The following is a 24,091-nucleotide window of genomic DNA, read 5'->3' on the forward strand; positions in this document are numbered from 1 at the left end:
AAAGCTTTTAATAAAATTTTGCAATAAAAATAGCACACAGCATCAGCTATTTTCTTATTCGGTTACGATCGATTAAAAATGGAGAAATTAGATATTTAGTTTATATTAAAATAAAATAAAAATAATTAAGAAATTTTGTAATAAAAAAGCACACAGCATCAGCTATTTTCTTATTCGGTTACGATCGATTAAAAATGGAGAAATTAGATATTTAGTTTACATTAAAATAAAATAAAAATAATTAAGAAATTTTATAATAAAAAAGCACACAGCATCAGCTATTTTCTTCGGTTAGGATCAATTAAAAATGGAGAAATTAGAAATAATATTTAGTTTACATTAAAATAAAATAAAAATAATTAAGAAATTTTATAATAAAAAAGCACACAGCTATTTTCTTCGGTTAGGATCGATTAAAAATGGAGAAATTGGAAATAATATTTAGTTTACATTAAAAGAAAAATAATTAAGAAATTTTTCTAGCAAACGCTTGACTTTAATATCATGCACAGTTCTTTACTAATTATAATACACATTATTTAAAAAAATAGAGAATATTTTTATACCCTAAAATTAAGTTATCTTTAAACTGCTGTAATTCGGCGAAAAATCATCGTAGATAAAAAATTATAAAAGCATTCAAACTCGCAATATAAAAATCCATATTAATAAAAAATTATATAGAAAAAGCTGAACAAAAATAGGAACATTTGTAGCGTGAGATTTGGATCAGATAACCGATCTTGAATAGAAACATATGCATAATTCTACTTATTTTGTTATTTATTGTTAGAATAATGTTAGGATATTCTAAAAATAAATGAAGAATTTTTAAAATAAAAATATATTTTTTCAGTATATGTACAGAGTCATAAATTGTATAATAAAATCCTTCGATAAATTTATTAAAATTTGACTTTCTCGTAAATATTGGACCAAATTCACAATATAAATCCACATTAATAAAAAAATTACATAGACAAATGTTGAATGAAAATATGAACATTTATAACATGAGATCTGAATCAGATGATCGATCTTGAACAGAGACATATGCATAATATTCTACTTATTTTATTACTTAGGATATTCTAAAAATAAAAAAAATTCATAAAAAATTAGACAAATTAATAATTAGACAGATGCTGAAAAAAGATTAACTTTAAAGAAACCATATCACAGTTATTTTTTCTTCACTTACGATTAATTAAAGGTGGCGAAATTAGGAATAACATTTATCGAATATTAAGATAAAAAAATTCAGTAAATATTTCAAACAAACGTTTGATTTTATTATCAGATCCAATTCTCTATTACCTAATAAAAAATTTAGGAAAAAATAACTTTTAATTTTTTTTCTAAATAAAGTTTAAATTTTTAAATTGAAAAATTTTATATTTGTGGATGAAAAGGGAGAGATGGACACGTTTTCTCTGAGACGTCTTGCAGCTGAATTCAAATTGCACGGTGCACTATACGTGAACATTCCCACGACGGACGGTATGCATGTACATACATTCCATCTGTCGCGATTTTTTTCATGAAAATAAAATGAAACCATCGGGATGGGGTAGAAAAGAAGAAGTGAAAGAGAACGTTCCAATGTTCTCTTCACAGTTGTAGTCGAGAATCAGTTAAATTAGCCAATAAGTATGACATTTACGGCATCGTTAATGTGTTCATAAAACTCGTATTGAAACGTATCTAGTCATCGTGCTGACTCAAAGGTTAGCGGCATCAGAATCTGGCGATATATTTTTTTTTTTCATCGAAAATTCCGAGTGCATACTTATAATAAATATATATATATATATTTTTAAATGTACATTTATATTTATATTCTACGACAGTCGATGTGAAAGGAGCGCACATGAAATCCTAAACGGATATATATTTCTGAAATTCGCCGTTTAAAATGGAAATGATTGCTCGAACGTGTGGGCGCATAAAAAACGAGTTCGAAAGGAGTCATGGCCTCTCTTGCACCGAATCATGTCATGTCAAATCGTTAAATCGATCACGGACAATTAGTGTCACGTTTGCACGACGATCGTGCTTCTCAAACTAGAGGATCATAATCCTTCGTAGTATCGATTGCGCGGCTGTTTTTAGCTCCATAACATTTTATATATTTATTACAGAAAAAGAAATCTATTCTATATCTATTCTTATGTACATCTGATCTAAATCTCGTTTTTTCAACGTTAATTTATTTATTCAACAATCTTCTCGTATTTATAGAAACGATTTTAATTAACTCTTCGCTTTGCTAATTACACAGAAATATTGCATTCTATTCCAGTCTTTATCCTCATAATTTTTAAATTTTGTAGGTCACTGAATGAAACAGAATAATTTTTTGATTAGCGTTTAAAAGGAGCTTGAATTAATTATATATTTTTTCCGATTTTTTCTTTAAAAAAAACTATGTGCTTTTTTTACACGAATTGTTTCCTCTCATTTCCTTTTGTGTATAAAAGTATTATGGTAAGATAAATAGAAAAATTAATATTTTACGAGATATATGATAATATATTTTATAACATATTTTATAAGGTATTTATGTAAAATTATGTCATATTAATATACATATTTTATAAACTATTCACTTATAAACAATCCTATTCTTTTTATGCCCGTTTATATTACGAGAAATCGAACTGTATAAAAAATTAGGGTAGTTTCATTTAAAAAAAATAACTAGGTTGACCTTCAAATAGATATATGTATAATCTTAAAAAATGGCTTTAGTTAAAATTAGTTCAAGATTATCAACTTTTTCCCTCTCGAAACTTTTCAACTTTCATATATAATAAAATATTCTCTCGTTATAATATAGGTTTAATAATATATTCGACCACGCATTAATTAAAATGAAACACTGTATATACTAATAGCATTACGTTTTTGAATAATGACTTAATCGGCATCGTTATTATATGGTCATTATCATCGGAGCGCGTTATTAACATTCACGATTGCTTTATTAACGCAAAATGGAAATCTCATCGCAAAAAGTTGATGTACTCTATGGATTGATTGTTTTACTATTTGTTCTCCATCGTCTAGGTACAACATATCGATTCTCGAAATGAACCGATCGAGAAACTTTCTGTCGAGTATTTTCGCGACATATCGATCATTTTCTGTTTAACGAAATCCGTGGTGATTCTAAGGATACGCCAGCACGAGCTAATTTAAATTTAATCGATACACGACTACATTTACCTTGACCAGGCCTACGTTATTGTGCGATTACACGCTAAAGGAGAATGAGATATACTTCTTGTCGCCGATCTGTTTTCAGATCGTTCCGTCTTTCCGATTAACTCTGTTAATACACTCTAATATGAATTTATACATCATATTTCTGAATTTTTTAATTCGTGTTAATTGTAGATTAAATATTTATTTTATATGTGATTATTAGAAATTTTGTTGCAAATAATATATATATATATATATATATATATATATATATATATATATATATATATATATATATAGTTTCCTCTCATTATAATATTAACTTTCCTCTTTAATTCAAACACTTGTTACAATTATTTAAAAAAAAAGTGATAATATTATTGTATTTTGTAACAATCAAAATTACAGAAATTAATTTGGAATTTTTCACAAAATTGGTTGTGATATAAAGATTCTTAAATTAATATTTTTTTAGGTATATAAAATTTTATCATTTAACTCTCTCTCATTTTTATGTTTATTTTCGATCTTCTGATTTTTCATTTGTATCAATTTTCGGTTAAATAGGATTAATTATATAATAATATGACTAAAATACAATTTGATTTTCTGTTTGCAAATAATTTCTTTAATAAGTACAATTATTTTTTTAAACATTTGATTAATATTGTACATTACTCTCTCTCTCTCTCTCATTTTTATGTTTATTTTCGATTTTCTGATTTTTCATTTGTATCAATTTTCGGTTAAATAGGAATAATTATATAATAATATGACTAAAATACAATTTAATTTTCTGTTTGCAAATAATTTCTTTAATAAGTACAATTATTTTTTTAAACATTTGATTAATATTGTACATTACTCTCTCTCTCTCTCTCATTTTTATGTTTATTTTCGATTTTCTGATTTTTCATTTGTATCAATTTTCGGTTAAATAGGAATAATTATATAATAATATGACTAAAATACAATTTAATTTTCTGTTTGCAAATAATTTCTTTAATAAGTACAATTATTTTTTTTAAACATTTGATTAATATTGTACATTACTTATTTAATATATACAAGTCAGTTATACACATATAACATATATGGATTAATTAATTAAAAATTAAAACATTAAAACCTCAACAACAACAATGTTGAGGATATACGAAACGCTTCTGTACTAACGGTGCGGTTATATCAACCAGGTTGTAAAGTTACAATAGGTACGAGTGGTCCGACTATTTGGCCAGTGATTTTACGTTCACGTAAACGCGGTCGAAGGTAAAGTAAGGTAACCGGAACCGGAGCGAATTTTGCACACTCTCTTACAAGCAATAGAAGACCCGTCATATATTCATATGTGCCTCTGTACACTCGTCCGTTCGCGACTATAGCTTCACTGCACAAGTCTCGATGACACTTCACGGTTCGTTTACCCTGGTCCTGAAGAGCGAATGTTCGCGCAATAGAAGCCCCGAAAATGCCTTTAAGGCCTTCGACCCTGTCTTTTAATCGAGAACGCGCAGCCGAGTGTTTGACCGATCAATTTTTATGTCGAGCGCTCCTCGTAGTCCTTTTTTCACAATCACATTCCCTCAGAGAAGGACTCATTTCTTTTAATAATCATCAGTGACTGCTGTCATATCTAAATAAAATTAAAAAATACTTTGCATTTAATTGACCAAAAACTCCAGTTGTGAACTTTAAGCTAATAAAATTGCTAGTTTTTGGTCGATTAAATCCAAAGTATTTTTTATTTTATTTACCAGCGACCTATATATATTGATTATTTAAATAAAATTATATAGATTAAATTTTGGCATTATCTTATTTTTATATAGATAATAGAATATATTATCTATATTTGCATTTTACTAAATTATCTAAAATAATATTCAGATATTGCTTTAGAGTCATAGCACATAAAAATATAAAATTTCTTATTTAAGATGGAATTTTGATATTTTTATCTCATTTATCTAGCTAATTTTAAAATCATCTGAGCACAACGCTGTCATTAATATAAATTTTTTGGACTCGTAACTTGGTGATGTCTATACAATTTGCGCCTGCATCACTTGAACATATTAGAAATGATCAAATTTAATTTTGTTAGACCTTAAATAATTAAATCAAAGCTTTTATTTCGCTTTTATATACATTGTAGAATATATATGTATAAATTATTTAAAATTTAAAATGTTTTTTTATACTTATATCTTTTCATCTAAGTAGTAGTCTATTGACTTTCCAGCTGTATAGTAAATTAAAATTTAAATGTTAAGTTATAAATATGGAAATGTGGATTTTTCTCTCGACGTCTATATCTAGCGTTTAGATGAATCAATTTGCTTCATTAATTTAAAATTCCGAGTAAAATTGAATCTCGAAGATAACATCGGCAGCGGTTCGCGCAAATCACGAGTGTTCCATGAACTTTCGTCGAGACGACGAACGCGGTTCAGTTAATTAGAAAATATGAAAGTTAAAGGTGGCGTATCTCTGTATATCGATATTCGCACATTATCAGTCGACCGACGATCTCATGATCATAAAGTAGCCGCGTACGACCTCGTAATAGTTGGTACTAGTCATCCTGGTGAATGCAACATTAATTTTCATTGCTTCAAGACCTTGACTGCCAAGTAGTATCTTTCGTCGACGTCCCATTAACAACAATGTCGTTGGACATTACGATTCATTCTACGAACGAAAACACATACGAACAGTTGCACCGTAGCCTTATCTGAAGTTTCTTGCATTCCGAAAAATTAGATCGTTTCGTGAAACGAGCAATGTAAGAGACGATCTCTTTCCATAGAAAATTTACTTCATTTTCATAAGTCGAAATATGAAAAATTAATAACTTTTCAGTATATATTAAATTTTGAACCAATAAAAGATTCTCCCCTATTTTTTTTTTTTTTTTTTAACAATTATAAAAGTTTTTTATGTTAAAATATTTTGAATATTAAGTATAATTAAATGTGAAATATTAGATGACAAACTATAATATTAATTTTTTTAAACTTACATCACATAAAGTTAATTAAAATTAATAACGATTTAATATACAATTAATGTCGAAAAATATTTGGAAATATTAAAAATATTAAGCAAATTATATAAAATATTAGATATATCAAACTATTAATTTCCTTACATAATATCGAAACGAGTAAAATTAGGTATCCAAAGCGGCTCATGAACGTCTTTTCTTTTGTGTTCATACAAAAATATAGGGATCTTATTCTATTATAACAAACTAGACTTTACAAGTCTCATTATAAAAAGAGACTATTCTACTCCGTTTTTATCTTCTCATATTAAACATCCAAGTATATAAGTTTCAAATCGCTCGTTAGGAAAATGCATTTAAATTCGATGCGGCGGTGCATTCGTTAGAAGAAACCGGATATAACTTCCGTTAACGAGCCGCGCGCGCAATCCCTTTACGTAAATACGTTATGACCTAGGGCACTGTTTCTCGTAACGCAAAGAGGATGGAATCTTTTTCTGTTTTTCTCTCTCTCTCTCTCTCTTTCTCGCAAAGATCTCCCTTTCTCTTCCTCTCCAACGGTCCAGCGGTCAGCGAAAGCGGTTTCCTCTCGTCTTTCCCCTTCTCTCTCGAACATGTGATGCAAAAAACGGAAAAATTCCGAGCCAGTATTATGCCATGCCTATACACCGAGAGAGTCACATGCGGACGCGCCTTAAAGGCGCGCTCGAGACTTCTTTCGCAACGCGTGTTATTTCGCGGTTTGACATTTGGCGTGTAAAATCCGTCTGATAAAAAAAAAAAAAAGAGATTGTTGCGTCCGTCCGGTACGGAATAATCACTTAATAAATGCCACGCGTCTTTTACGCACCTGCGCGTCGACATTTAATTCGGCGCAGGTTTCACCTGGCACGAGGCTGCCTGGAAAAACGATTGTTATAACGTGGCGTGGCCGCGTGCACATATAGGGTGTCTCGTTTGAATTAATATGGTCGAATATTGCTGAAACTGTGACTATGTAATGAGAAAATATATCTCATACAGTAAAATTGAAAGATTTCGAGAAGAAAGAGAATGATAATTTTTTAAAATGAATGTTAGCCAAGGTTATTTTCAAGGTCATTTAAAGGTCAATCTGGTTTTCTAAAGAGAATACTAATTTTTTTTCTAATTCAATATAATATATTAGCCATGAAAAAAGATATAGGATAGCAAAAAAGTGAATAATTTATGAGATATTCGTATATCTTTAATGTGACATAATTTTACATATAAACTATAAAATATTCTCGTAAAATATTTCTTTTTTGATGACCTCATCTCAATATTTTTATGCAAAAAAAATAATAGGAGGAATCGTAAAGAAAAAACATAATTGTTTTTAAGAAGTAATAAGTAGAAAAAGTATGCTGTTAGTTGTAAATTATACGTACTTTTTTATGCGTATGTGAAATCCGACAAAATTTACGGCATACCGAGGTAGGGCGTATATTTTGTGGCATAAACGTCACACGTCTAATCGCAGCTTCGCCATTTGAACGGTCGTTACGATGTTTACGATTCTAAAAAAATTTTACGCGAATTTTTAATGCGGCGGCATTGAACAGGGTCGTCCGTTTTAAATTGCGGTATTACGTCTGCGTTTTTTTTAACGCGGAGATTTTCCATGGAAAATACTTCCAGCATCTCCGTCCTCGGATAAAGGCTTGTATATTTTTAAAGCTGGGGGATCAACGATCCAATTAATATAATACGGAGGAAATATTATAGATGTGAGATGTAGATTGTAATAATTATAATATATACACATATTATTTTTATAATCATGGAACAATATATAAGAAAAATCGTGATATTTTTATTCGGTAATATTATAGGTACATATTATATGTATATATTTTACAAAGAAGTATATTGTAATTATTCAAACATTTTGATACTCAAACAAAATGCATAATTTGACCAGTATCGTTAATTTACAATTTTTTGCAGTACTCAATATCCTGTTATTAATTATTTTTATAATAATCAATGTCGTTATGCTCCAGCTTTAATAATAAATGTAAAAGAGAATGTATTTTTCATGTAATTTTTGTATTGTTTTCATGGAATTTTTGTATTGTAAAATTTTCTCCACCTAACAATAAGTCATGTGAGGACTTTATTTAGCATTGTTGATTTATGATGAATTCAAAATTTTGTTATACATAAAAGAAGGATGAACATACACGCATCAAGAGAGGTGATATCAATTAAACTTTATAATAATCATGTCGCTATATACGAATTATATTTTATTATTATATATTTGAATTAATTATATCTTTGAATTGATTCCTTTCTGTTAGAGAAATGGCGAGATTTAAAAAAAAAATTTTATTTTTTAAGTTACATCAGAGCTCGAAAAAAGTTTAACTTTATTAAATAAAAAATTTTCTAAACAAATTAATCTTTTTTTTTTCATAGATATTTGGCTGAATTTCGAACATATTTGAAAGGAACATTATCGGGAAGGATTCCGCAATAACTTTGTGTCAACGCTTATATGTATATCTCTCAGGTAGCCCATGAATCCCGCGAATAAACCACATATAGTGGTTTTAACTTCAGATTATCGAATTTCAACGCGGTGAATTTTACCAGCGAAACAAACGAATTAACTTCTCAATTTACTTCGTAGTACCTCGTTATACAGTAGTGAATTAACCGCTAATTAACCAAAATTACTCGCACATTTGAAATTACTTTCTCCAGAACGGTCTGTGTTAAACCAATTATCTGTACTTTTTTTTTTTCACTTAACGACGTTACGTGAGGAATATTTAAAAATTCTTAATGTCATTTCTGTCCTTTGAATATTTTGAAATGCAGCAAAATTCAGAGAGACATTGCATTTATCGAATGTATACATTTTCGAAACGAAAAACTTTCTGATTTACAAGATTACTTCGTATAAAACTATATATCGAAACGCAATATTTTTTCAGTTATTTCGACATTTTTGTTTATCGAGCAGTTCTGTAAAACCTGTATTTGAAAAATCTGTGTTTTGTTACTTTTTTATATATTCGAATTGATTCATATATACAAGATGTTAAATTACTATATTGACAAATTTTAAAGAAAAATAGAAAATTTCAAAATAAACATTTTTTATTAATACTATTTTTCTCTACGATGCTTTTAGTTTTGTACTAATATAGAAATAGGAGTTTGTGACTTAACAATAAACAAACATATAAGTGGAATTAAATTTTTTAAACACGGAACAAATACATAAAAGTAATGCACTCTTTTTACAGTAAATGCTCAAAAATTCCTCCATTAACTTTAAAACAAAAAGTGATAGTCTGAAAAGTCCACATTATCTCATATTTCATATAGAAATAAATATTAAACGTATTGTAAAGAAAAATAGTCATTAACAAAAAATTTTTATTTCGAAGTCTTCTTTCTTCCTTCAAAGTTTGTCGGTCTAATTTTTTAACACTCAGTAATAATATTTTTTTACACTCATAAATATATATTTAATATATAAAAATATTATAATAAAGATAAATTTTTTCGTTCGCGTAAATTTCTGCAAAATCCTTGCGTAATACATATATTATAAAGATACAATTCAAATAACGCTTTTGCAGTCCCACGACAAACACACACACGCCCACACCCACACATCAGAATTCAGTCACGATCGCATCGGTAAGTGGTTCTTTTATCCCCGAAATAACCTTGTTCTCTCTCGAACTGGTGCAGGTGTGGCTGGATTATATATACACGTACATACGTGTACGTGTGCGTGTGCATGTTTATGTATTTTGTATCGATTTTATATCGATAAACAACCATGCTCGACCAAGCGAGCCCGCGGGGAAGTTCCTATGAGGATATAACAAAAACGCCTTCGGTTGTTGCTGCGTTTTATCTCTGACTTTATTACAATTTTTTTTTTTTTTTTTAAATTTATTTCGCTTTGTTCTTTTCGGAGTACAGTTTCCCCAATTTAACTACGCTACAGGGAGATTCTCTCTGTTGGTCTACCTCTCTTTGGATTGTTTACGCAGACGACCCATACCAACAGCATCCTAAATGCTGGGTCAGTTTTCCAAAATGAACACGCTTGGTTCGATGAGAGTTTCCATCTCTCGCAAGTATGCGAATTCGGAAACGCAACATATAATATGTGTATATATTGATATGTGTACCCGTTTTACAAATAAATCGCGATTTTGTTACAAATCTGTTTTTATTAAACATCATTTTTGCGCACTCTTTTCTTCTTATATTGGTTGAATAGAATAATAAATGCTTTTCCACGATTAAAATACATGAAAAAAAAAATTTTTCTGTTTTTAACATAAAATCGGTAAGTTCCCGCTTTGTTTCTATATGTACTTTAATCGTGAAAGAGCATTTATTATTCTATTAAACCAATAAAAAGAAAAGGGTGTGCAAAAATGATCTTTTTGTTGGTAAAACAGAACGGTTTTAGGATCTCTTTAAATCTCTGATTTCGTGTAAGATACATTATTAAATTACGCAATTATTACACTGAAAAAAGAGTTTGGTTGTTATTCGACGAAACAGAGAACTATACTGGTTAATCGATCAGAATTTCTTTTAATACAACATGAATTTTAGTTGCACAACAAATCAGTTTGAGCTAATAATTCTTTGTTTCGTCAAAAAAACAACCAAATTTTTTTTCAGTCTAAATATACACTGTGACAAAGATCGAATTTACCGATTTTATATTAAAATCGGTAAATTCGATCTTTGTTTCTATATATACTTCAATCGTAGAAAAGCATTTATTATTCTATTCAATCAATAAAAAGAAAAGAGTGCGCAAAAATGATCGTTCTGTCGGTAAAATAGAACGGCTTTAGGATCTCCTTAAATCTCTGACTTTTCGCAATTATTAAATATATGTACATTGCTTACGAATCGTGATAGCTTTAGTACATGATTCCGCTTTATTTCAAGAGAATTGTTAATTGAAAAAAAAAAAATTGTTTTTAACACAGATACAATTTTCGTTTCAATTCAAATAAAACGTTCTCCCTCCTCTCCAAAAAAAAAAATATAAAAAATTAAAAATTCGAATTTCCATTAAAACCTATTCACGCTATCTTTTTGCACACACATCACCTCCTCCCATTTCTATTACCCGCGAAATACGTATCGATAAACAACAACGGTTGGCGGTGGGAGTCAGTTCGCGGGGAAGTTTCCGCGTTGCGGTGCCGGCGGAGACGCCGCGGGCGGCACCTCCGGTCGTCCTCCCTGTCCACCCCCTCCCTCCTCCCTCTTTCTTCCCCGTGCCCCACGCTCCGCGAGCGACAGTCAATCGGGGGTTCCGAGAGCGTAGCGCGCCGAATTCAGTTCACGATACCGCTCCGTACGTCGCGTAGTCTTCCTCTCGCTCGCTGGAAGCTTCCCCTGTCTGAAATGTCACTGCGCTGTCACGTGGTCGGCGCGCCGGAAAGCCGGGAGAAAACTCCGCGTTAACTTCCCGCGAAAGGTGGCAGTGACACTTGGTGCATTTTTCCGAACCTTCGCGCAAAAATTCGACCCGCGTGACATTTCCTTGACCGACCCGTGTGAAAGACAGAAGTGATATATATATATATATATATATATTTATACGGGGTCGTGTGTGTGTGTGTGTTTGTGTGTGTTTATGTGTGTATGAGTGAGACTCTTTTTATTAATAGAAGCATTCGCGCGAGGATTCTGTTGTGAAAAATAATTGTTGTTGATAGAGTGAAGCTGCCGCGATAATTTGCGAGAGGAATTTACGAGAGACTAGGTGTTTTCCTGAAAATTATCTCGACAGACTTGAGTGAGTGTTTATTTTCTTTTCTTTTCTCTTCTTTTTTTTTTATTGTTAGCAATACACGTGCATTATGACAATTTTTCTATTTAAGAAAATATATAATCAAGTTATAATTAAATTATATATACGCAAACTATAGATATAGAAAATGGAGTAATGTGCAAAAACATAATTTTTTAATAAAAGAATTTAGAGAAATCTGATTTAAAGGTAAAAAATTCCAGTTTAACTTAATTTTTACTTCCAAAATTTAATCTAACTAAATTCTAATTTAAAAAACAAATTAATTTGGATTTGAAATTTTCCGAAAGAGGTGCAGAGAAAGGAGCAAAGTCCTACTTTTGCAATAAAATAAAAAATAAAAGTATAACAATATTCATTTGCACTCAAAAACTCATTTAGCATATTTTTTTAATTTTGTTCGGAAATGAATAAACTATAATTGTTCGATTTAAAGAAATTATAATTTTATTAAAAGACAAGAAGTTTTATTTTATTTAAATTACAATAAAAATTTAGAAAAAAGCTTACTCAGCGAAACGAGTATCGATTACGATCAAATATACAATATATGAAAAAGAAAGTAGAAAAAATTATTCTGGTATATTAACCAGTGCTGAGAAAAGAAACATGATGATAGATTATTTTGTTATATGATGTCACACAAATGCATCACTCTTCCTTCTTAATAGAATTAGATTTAATCTAAATTACAAACGCATTCACTTTATTTAGAGAAACTACTGAGAATATTTTTTAACGTATTGTACATTGTTTACATCATCACTTTCTTTAATTAGTTCGTTGATTGACATATAAATGAATATTGTATAGTTCTCTCTTATATGAGCATCTCGTCAAGTTTGGAGCTCGATATTGACGTGCACTAATTTTAAATAAATCTTATATGTCATTCTACTTTAAAATTTGATTGAATAAGCGAACGATTGACAAGGTCATTATTGAAAACCGTTCGGTCTACCTCTGGCCATATATACTTTTGTCCACCTTTCAACGATGTCTGACGATAAAAATTTTTCTATAATGAAAAAGTTTTCTTTCCCTTTGAAAAACATTTTGTCTGACGTATCGCACATTTTGCACCTCGAAAAAATGATTTAATTTTAAGCGTTTACATATCCTCACAAATTATATATCTCGAAGTTCGGCATGAATCTTTGTTTGCTGCCAACAGATCACAGAACGAATAATAATAATTAACTCTAACAGCAAAATTATATTTTAACAATAATAAAATATAGCGTCTAAACTCTACACATTTTTTTTCAATTTTATTGATCGCATTCTGTGCTATATTCGATTAATTTTGATATAGTAATTTTTCACATTTTTTACGAATGTCGGTATTTTTTCTGATCTTTATCGTCGCGTCATTGATAAATATTCTTTTTTATCACTCCTTACAAAAGATCGTCGATATTTGCGAAACATCTCTAATGGCATTTTTCCGGCTATTGCCGGTAAATAATGCTAATTCGCGACGTCATCGCCTCCGAGTTTATTTATCCCCCTGCAAGAACGCGCACTTGAGCGCGAATTCTCGGACTCTCTTCTCTCGAAGTACTAATGAGAATTTATCGGTGAATTCATGAAACACAGCGGGTGGCAAACTCTAATGAATTGCTCCGTTATTAACAGCGACGCTTCCGTGCAACGCTGACTTTGAGCGCAAAGTCGCACTTTCATGTATTTCTTGTTGTGACGAAGTTTTATAAAAAAAAAAAGAATAATTATTTTATTTTAAAAATAAATATAATAATAGTAAAATAAAAATGTAGGTAATATAAAAAAATAAGAATTTTATGGTTTCTTGTCCATTTAATTGACATTATTTCTTTTCGTTCTGATGAGATTTCTCCGAAGAATCTTTCCGAAGAAAACTATTTTTCCTGTTAAAAAAATTTATCAAATAAATTCAAGAGAGCTCTATTAAATATTAAATCTTATAAAATATTAAAATATAATATTAAAAATGTTTATTTATTTTACTTGTAATAAATGTATTTTGTTGAAATGGACTATCGACCTACTTCTAATGTGCTCTTGAATTATTTTTATTGTTACATCTGTGTATATGTTTACTTTTGAAAAATAATTTTATAAATCGACAGTACAAGCGATAAAAATCTTTCGTACAAACGATTTCTTTATTTAAGAATTCTGTTGCAAATTACATTTTGTTTATGCGATCTTTAATACTAAAGATACGTACGCGTATGTTTTTTCCTTAATAGTAACGTATGTATCTGACGTTCATGACTAATTACTCCGTATTCTCGGGTGAAGGTCCGTAGGCTTTGCCATGAATAATTAATTAAAAGCTTTCTTGTCACAAGTGTATGCCATCTTGCATATAAAATACGAGCAATCGTAATTTTGCAAAATTTTCTTTGATATCAATACAATATCGTAATGCGAATTTAAAGAATATTTATATTGTAATCATACAATTTATATTATTTATGATTGCAAAAAACCTTAATTTTCTTAAGAATATTCTGTAGCAAACATTTTATTGCATTAATATTAAAAATTCAGTAAAAAATTTTGTAAAATATATAGAAAATTAATTTTTTTTAATTATTAAAAATCATAATATTATAACTTAATATTTAATTTTATATAATATTTTAAATTTATATTATTTTTTGATTGTCTAAATTAATTATATGTATAATTATATAAAATTTATTTTTCTAAATAGTTTTATAAATTTATTTTATAACCGGTATTTATAACGTTATTATCAAACATATTTTCCGCGTTAATTACATACTTTGAATATGTATATAATTTTAATATTCGTTATATCTTCTTTTTGCATTTTAAATGATTTCAACGACTTAGCATTTTTTGTCAATGGCTCAATTTGCTTTGTTATTATAATCTGCACAATGTCACATGATATACTGTGTCACAATGCCAGCTATCATAAATATCCTACGTTACGCGATACAGGTTACTAAAAAAATTACTTGCGATATAATGATGAAAATATTGAAAAGAAAAAAAAATATATATATATAGCATCGCAGTGTCACGTAATAGACAAGTGATAAATGTCGGTGGCGAGTGTCTTTTGAACTTTACTACATCGCGATATTAAAAATACCTACTTAAATGACTTGAATTACAAATGCTCACGATGACGTGTCATATGGAATTTCCGATACTGTACGTTGCACGTTTACGTAATAAATATTTTAAATATTTAAATATTTCGGAAACGATGATAAAGAATAATCAATTAAAAAATATTATAAGCATCGAATCGAATAGGATGATAGGACCATTCTGAAAATCAGTTAGCGCTGTAATAAGTGTTTTCGATTGAATTTGAAATCGAATAATCCAATTATTATAATTCATATTCGAATTGAAAACGTATTTGGACAAGGATTTATCAAGTGATTAATGCGTAGCTTTGACCAAAAATATTTTAGATTCTATATATATATATATATATAATTCGAAGCTTCCAATATTTTTTCTCATGAAATTGGAGCCCTCGTGAAAATTGAATTTAGCTCGCATTTTAAATTCCTTTAATTGAAAACTTTTGAGGACGCTATCTAATTAAAATTTCCTCTCTTTCTAACTTAATTTTTTATTTTTCTTATTTTTATTGTTCTCGTGATAGCATGTTTTGAATACGAACGACTCTAATATCGCGTTATTATGTCACGCGTGTAGCGAATAATAAAATAAAAATATGCAAATATCCCAAAAAAAACATGTAAGTCGATTCTCGCTAGTATTATGACCTTTTTCACGATATACTCATTGGCTTTATTCGCATTATATTAGTAGCATTGAGCAGTTGTTATTACGAAAATGAGTAGTTTGACAGTTTGTTTAAAATTAAATAAAATAATATATACTTATTATATTTTAAACTCGACTAATACTTTTGATTATCAGCTGATTTCTATCCAAAAAGATTAATCGCGGATAAGATATTATGTTCACAACATATTACTATTTTAATATTTTTAACATATTATTTCAAAATTTAATTAGCAAATTAATGCTTTATTAATATTTGTTGACAGAAATCAGCTGATTAAAGCATTGATTTACTAATTAAATTTTTAAATAAAAATATATTATAGAAATTAAAATAAATAATATGTGTTATAATACTTTAAACTCAAATAATATTTTTTGACAGAAATCAGCTGATATAGTTATCAAAAATATTAATCGAGTTAAGCAAGCTTTACATTAGTCTTTAAAAATATTCTCTTTATTATAAAATCGGACAATGTAAATGTGTTTTCGTTTTCCCCGTCGGGAAACGTGTCATCGATTATGATTGGGTCATTCTGGAGGATATCGTCTCGAGGACGTTTCGAGGAAGTTACGCAGTAAGAGAGCCTTCAGCATCGATCTCCCCCGCGTTTACGCACTTATCACAGCGTAGAAAATAAGCTGTTAGCATCCTGTTAAAGCTATTAATGGTGTTTTGTGTCGTATACATATTGCGCTGTGACATTCTCGTCGAAGGTAACGCATTAACTTAACTAATCATTGCTGTCTCTAATCCCATGCTATAATATTGCTTTGTTGCGATGTAGCAATCATCCCGACTTCCGATACATCATTTTTCAATTTATTACTCAATCTTCATCGAAGAAAATTAGTTAACTATGTTAATACTTTTGACTTTTATTACTAAATTCCATAAAACGATTAATAAAAAAATACAGAGTGTCTTCTTCTAATTAATACGTTTATACGATTGTATTGTAATAACTAATTCCGACTTCCGATTCATTATTTTTTAATTTATTATTGAACCTTTGTCGAAGAAAATAAATTAAAGTTATATCCCATGTTATGATTTTTACGACCAGTTTCTGTGAAACGATTAATAAAAAAAAACCATACAGGGTATTCTATTTTAATTAATCCATTGTGTGATTGTAGTAATTAATCCCGACTTGCATCATTTTTCAATTTATTATTTAATCTTGGTCAAAGGAAATTAATTAAAGCTATCCTATATTTTCGACTTGTATCGTTATTTTCTAAACCAATTAATACAAAATAAATATACAAATGTTCTAAATATCATTCTATTTTATCAATAAAAATCATTTTTGCGCACCCTTTTCTTTTTATTGATTAAATAGAATAATAAATGCTTTTCCAAGATTAAGGAATACATATAGAATCAAAGTGCGAACCTGTCGATTTTATGTTAAGAACAAAAAAAATTTTTTATTTTAATCCCATTAAAAATTATAGGAGTTGCATTGACATTTTTCAATTAAAATGAAATTCTTGTACACTTTTTTTTTTTATTCTATCTTTCTCTTTTTCCAAATGACGTATTATTTCTATTTTTATTTCGCGAACGACGCCTCTCGTCTACATATCACCTCGAGTCGGACAAAAGTCGCGGCAAGAGCTATTTAACATCGTGTAATAATAATAAAAACACTCTCGGCGGCTGTGCGCGCGCGAAGTGCAACGACGTGCAGCAAAATGTCGGGTTATATATCAAGCGTGCGAGAGCGTTTACGCGCAAAGAAATCAGATACGAGCGGGCGGAACCGCGAGAGGCCAAGTGTTAACAAAAAGAAGCGGAAGCGGATCCTAACGACCGCGGTGGCCGCCGCTATTAATCACAAGAGTAACAAACGTTTTAACTCTCTTTCGTCCGTGCACTAAATCCTTGGGGAAGAAGCAGGCACACGCTTGCTCCTCCTCCGTCTTTCTCTCTCTCTGATGCTTCAAGATACGTTCCCATTGTAAAACCGATGATGCTCCAGGCAAGAGACACGCATATACGCTCTCGGACTCAGTAGTTCTCATGGGCGTCCGCAGAGGAAAGCAATAGAATCAGTAAAAAAAATTAAGCATTTACTCTCCTTACGAATAAACACGAATTTATCTGCAATTTTATTTAATATCCCTAATAGCGCGGCACAACATATCCGGAAGATATTCCTCTGAACGTCTTCGGGAATTCGTGTGCTGTCAGGGATAAAAATATTAAAATAAAATAATAAAATATTAAAATGAAAAAATAATTTAAAAATAGAATTTAAAGAATCAAGGAAGAATAATATAATAGGAAAGAAAAAAATTTAATCGTGCCTCTCTCTGGAAAAAAATTCCTGCGGACGCCTATGGTAGTTCGGTCGTAATACTGAAGAATTTATAATACGACGTATAATATATTTTTCGAGAGAGGGACGGAGGAGTGTTTATCTTAAACGGAGATTCACAGGAAAGTTAAATTTTGTGTATTATGAAGCGTATTGTAATGTTAAGCGCAGACATGAAGCGTGAACCAGGGACCTTTGCTCCTGACCCTTTTTATACAACGACTCGAGCAACTTAACTTCGTCAAAGCGGAAAGGCCGCGTTGAAGATTCGGCGAAGTCTATTAGAGCTTGCGAGAGCATTTATATATATTTATAATATACGTGTGGCAGACACACATACACTCGTACGGTTTCTCCTCTAGCAGGAGATGCATTTCTCGCGTCGCTGGATTTTGTATAAAATAACGTCTCTCGCAGACGCGATGACATGCCGTAAAAATGTTTTGCATAAAGCCAGTCTGAAATGACTCTCTTTCAGCATTCTAAAGAATAATGTATTCTAAGGAGAAGTTAAAATAGCTTTTTTTCAGACGATAAATGCGCATTGATGCGTATGTGTAGCATTATTGTGTATATTATACAGGCATCTATGTTAAGTATTTGAAATATGCGTATTTATTTGAAATATATTAAATATACCTACTACTTATGTATTATTGTGTATATTATACAGGCATCTATGTTAAGTATTTGAAATATATTGAATAGTATATCTACTACTTTCAGCGTTTAAATCTAGGCTCGTAATTTTGGACGAAGCTACGTACAGGAATGTATTATCGCTCATTAATTTCGAGATATACGATAATAATGTTTCTGCTAATTCGCATTTGCAGCCAAATGAATATACAGGACTGGCTGTATCAAACTATAATCAATGACTGGTATTGTTAATTAAATTTTTCGTCTTTGTCGGTATTATCTGATAGGATTATGATCTAGGTAGAATATCGTATTATTAGATACCGTATCATATTTTACGTTCAGTCACCTCGCTCGAGAAGGAGTCATCGAAAATTAATGTCGCACATATATATTTTATATATATAATATATAAATACATATATATATATATATATATATATATATATATATATATATATGAATGTGTGTTGGTTCATATGTCGTTTTGAGAACAGAGTGGTGTGTCTAATGAGAAATTAAATTATCCGAGACACTTCATACGCTCGGCGATTAATTCCCGCGAGTAAAATTGATCGTGGCAATTTCGGAGAAAGGTATATTGCCGAGAGAGTGTGAAAAGCCATTTATCGAGACGGGAAAATTCTTCCCGTTCGCCGTTCATTAATAATTAAATTATTGGATTCCTCTAGGGAGAATTTGCGCGACTGTGGACGGTAGCAGAGAGAGAAAGAGAGAAAGAGAGAGAGAGAGAGAGAAACGAGATGCTTTATATACTTTACATTTTTCCTGCACATGTCATTATTAGAAATATTGTATATCGATTTATTAATGCCACTAAATTATATGTCAAAATTATATTTAATATGTAAATTATATATTTAAATTATATTTAAATTATATATAAATTTTATAATATATATTATAATTATATTTATATAGGTATGTTAATACATTACATATATTAATATATATTAATATATTATATTATAATTTATATATACATATATTATATTGTGATACACACTGAGATAAATAAGTTTTCCTATACATGGTATCGATTTCTATGTAATTAATGTCAAAATGATATATTTGCATAAAATAATATGTATATATCAGTAGTGATATAAATTGAGAAAAATCAATTTTGAATCAAGGAAAGTAACTTATCTATCAAAGATCTTCTTAGTTAATTTTGTATAGTCGGAACAACTATCAAGCTTTGCATCGTCATTACTATGTTGAATTTCGACGAAGTTATTAGCACGTTTTATCACAAAGCAAAGTTGTAAAACGGTCGTCTTTAAGCGGAAATAACTCGCCTAGAGAATATAGTTGCACGTTGCATCTCGGTCGTAATGACGAGAAACGAGAGAGGAGAAATAAAGAGAAAAAAACGACGCATGCGCGCGCGCACTTTTGCAACCACATCCGGACAATTCGTGAATTGCTCTACATTTATAGACATATCTTGTACTTTGTATGTATATATGTATATTTATACTGATGTTCATCTATGGTTACGTGAGATTCTCGAAAAAAATGTGTATGAACAATGTTTTTTTTTCTTATAGGGATTTTTATCTTTAAATATACACAACTCATTTTTGAAGTTGATCTTTCTCTCTGAAAATAAAAAAAATAATTAAATATCTTTTTATTATGATAAAATTTCGTTTCGAATAAATTAAAAAATTATTAATATAAGTTTTTTTAATTAAAATTTTTTTTGTTTTTAATATAAAATCGGTAGATTCGGGCTTTGTTTCTATATGCATTTTAATCGTGGATGCATTTATTTTTTTCAACCAATAAAAAAAAGAGTGCGCATAAATAATAATAATGTTTTATCGATAAAATAGAATAGCACTTAAGATTCTTTTAATCCACTAATTTTTTTCGGGGATATAAATTTGACTATCTTTTTACTATTCTGTGGGATACTCTATATGCACATATATGCAGGGTATATCGTAAAATATGAGCCTCTAATGGCAGGAGTGTATTCTATTCATGAAAATGAGCAAACATATGTCCAAAATATTCTATTTCCAGCACACACACAATATAAAAAATTCCAACAATAGAAAATAATTCTTACATCTCAAAAAAATGGGTAAATCGTTCTTCAAAAATTATCTCGTAGAAGCTGTCAAATCTGACAGGAGGAAAGGGCAATTAAAAAAATCTCTTTTGGACATATATTTTTTATTTAACTTTTTCGTTTATTTGGATGAATAGAATATATCTCTGAAATAACATTTAATGACACATCCTGTATACATAAATGCACCGGTGTGGTTCAGCGCGGGAATCGCATAGATTACTGCATCTCGCCGCGTACCATTAGAGTCCGAGCTCTTTCACATTCAATAACGATATGCGAGTTTGAAAGCGCGGTATTGCACAAGGATGGCCAATCTGAAAACTATTAGCCGTAGTGCTGCTGCGCGTGCTACATTTCTAGTTTTCCGACTCGCCATCGGTAGCGCGTTGGCTTTAATGGGCCTCGTTGGAAAATCCGCGGTTCGTTAGTGAAGAAATCGATAGTAATCGACTCTCGTAATATTGATATACAGCCGGACAAATTATCATTCCGCTCGCAAAGTAATAAGCTAATTTGTTAATTTGCCGAATTATACATTCGAGACCAATGCAATGAAATAGCGTTACATTTTGATGCGATAATCATTGCATGTAACAATGCCGAAATTTAACATAAATCACGCAGCTTTGACGCTTTAATTCTTTTTCATGAAATCGTCGAGTTAACATAATTAACAAGGATGTTATTCTCTCAAATATTTCTTAATTACTTGATGATGTTTGGATATATTTGGATATAAGAAAAGATATTCTTATCTCATTATACATTTTTATTATGTATATTTTTATTACTTTTATTTATATATTTTTATTATTTTTATTATATATTGTATATTTTGTATATTTTTAGAAATAGCTATAATAATATGAAAGTTTTCAAAAATAGGATCAATAATTTTCTCTTACACGAAACATCTTATTATATATTTTTATATTTTTGTATATATTTTATTATATGTACATTCTATATTTTAAATATTTTTAAAATAACTAATATATAGTATGAAAAGTATTAAAAATGGACTATCATCAACCATTTTCTGACAGAGTCTATTAAATTAAAAATTCTCTTTTAATGTACCATTTTTATAAAAGAAATTTTCAGTTGCATGGAAATGGCAATGAAACAAACCGACAGAATCTTCGGCTTTTAGTATAAGTGACGTTTCCATAAACCCATATACATATACCACGGATAGTATATACACGAGTCAGCTGTTTCACTATGGAGGATCGTACACTCGAGGGTCGAGGCAATTCGCTCGTAATAACGGAAGTGACGCCGGGTCGACGTCAGTTAATCGGATGTCGTCGGGAGTGCTCCGGTGTACTTCATCGCTGCGATGAAAATGTCGGCAATACAATCGCCGACGTTCATTTATCGTTGCGACAATTAAATCAATTTGAGGTCATTTGACAAGAGAAAAATTCGCTCGCGGTCAGCTGCGATAAAGGCGAATAAAAGAATCGATAGTCATTGCGCATAAAACAGATTTTTTTAAATATATTTTTACGTTTTTATATTATACATTGCATCGTGAGGATTTTATCAGTTTATAAAAATCGCATGACTTTCAATTTTTAGAAAATTTTTCTGATCAAAAATGGTACATTAGGAAAATATAATACTTGATAAAATTCGGACATTTGAGAGAGTTGAATGCAAAGAGAATTTTTAATTTAATAAACTCTGCAGAGATAAGAATTTTTTAATTGAAGACAGTTTATTTACATTGAAAGTATTTTATACATAGATTCTTATAGTTAATATTATCTTACTCTTATTGTTACGTCGTGATTATGTGTGATAACAAATTTACATTATTTTCGACTGCAAAAACTTTTAATTCCTTTCATTAAAATAAGATTAAAGTGTAATGAAAGTAATAAATGGTACTTTATATTCCGCACGTACACCACGACTGCGAGAGAGATGTAGAGATTACCAGTATTCCCCAAAGTTTACGCAAGAGTTCTGGTGCTAAATTATATCTAAAATTAAGCGAGATTATAGATAAACGGATTACAAAGGAAAGATTGAATTTTCCTCTATAGAACAAAGTGGTAATATTAATTATCGTGAAAGATAGAAATAGAAATTTCATAATAAATATTATGGTCAAAAATATGTTCTTATTATTGATCGCGATATACTCGAATTGTATATTTTTGATTTGCCTCAATTATTCCACTTTTGAGGGAAATAAATAGAAATGTCGATGATTGAATCATATATTTTAATATAGATATATTTTATACAATTCATAACTGCTTCGATATTCACAGATGATAAAAGTGATATAGATTATTCAAATCCCACATGGAATCGAAAATATCACTTGACCAAGATTGCATAATCAGTCTATCGAATACGAGTAATGGATTAATAGGCTAATTACTGCATGTTATTGATACACAATAAATAAATTCAATCGTATACATTACAAGTCCTATAAATTAAAATATTGATATACTGTTGATATAAATTACTATTTAAATGATGAAAAGTTTGAGATTTATTTAGAAAAACTAATTCTTATTTCTTATTCTGAACATTAGTAGAAAAAAAAGGAATGTTTTTTTTTTCGATCACAATGTAATATGAATTTTTTCAGTAATTACAAATTGGAAAATGCATGTGTGCACAAAAATCTTTGACTTATGTCAAGTCACAACGTGATAAAGTTATAATTTATGTTTTAAATTAAATACATATATTCCATATAATTATATTTTAATAATACATGTAATATTATAATATATTCTCTTCAATATAATATATAATTATATCTAATATAATTATATAATACGTAGAATATATATTAAATTTTAATTTATATTAGAATATACGTATACATACATTAAATACAATATTTTGTATATAAAATATAATTTCAAATAAAAAAAATCTATATTGTCTATAAAAAAACATATATGTTTAAATTGATTATTCAATCAATATAATCACGCGTAGCGCCATTACATTAAATAAAAGTGATATCTGTTTCACCTCTCACTGACACACAGTCGCTCGCATAATCCGGCTTTTCATTCGGACACCCGAAGCATCGGGGAGGGGAAAGGGGGTAAAAGGGGAAGGGAGAAACTGTGTCGCGCAGCAATGTAGACGATTTGTCGCATTTAATTGGCCACTTCAGTCCGGGTAATTAA

The 24,091-nt window shown here is 29.6% G+C and overlaps 1 protein-coding gene across 8 annotated transcripts in view; it reads left to right on the top strand.

Moving 5' to 3' along the window:
- LOC114934251 (protein gustavus-like) overlaps positions 1-24,091 on the top strand; it is a 284,303-nt gene that overhangs the window by 13,332 nt on the left and 246,880 nt on the right. For 2 of the 8 annotated variants that reach the window (XM_085483228.1, XM_085483231.1), the window contains exon 1: positions 11,582-12,041. The exons of 4 other annotated variants lie outside the window; for them this stretch is intronic. The gene's annotated coding sequence lies outside the window, so the exon portion shown is untranslated. Of the gene's footprint in view, positions 1-11,581; positions 12,042-24,091 lie in introns of those variants that run through there. 2 more of the 8 variants (XM_085483229.1, XM_085483234.1) reach the window with 2 other exon arrangements.

The sequence above is a fragment of the Nylanderia fulva genome, unplaced genomic scaffold, assembly GCF_048542155.1.
Source record: "Nylanderia fulva isolate GAGA-0341 unplaced genomic scaffold, ASM4854215v1 Scaffold24, whole genome shotgun sequence".
NCBI lineage: Eukaryota > Metazoa > Arthropoda > Insecta > Hymenoptera > Formicidae > Nylanderia > Nylanderia fulva.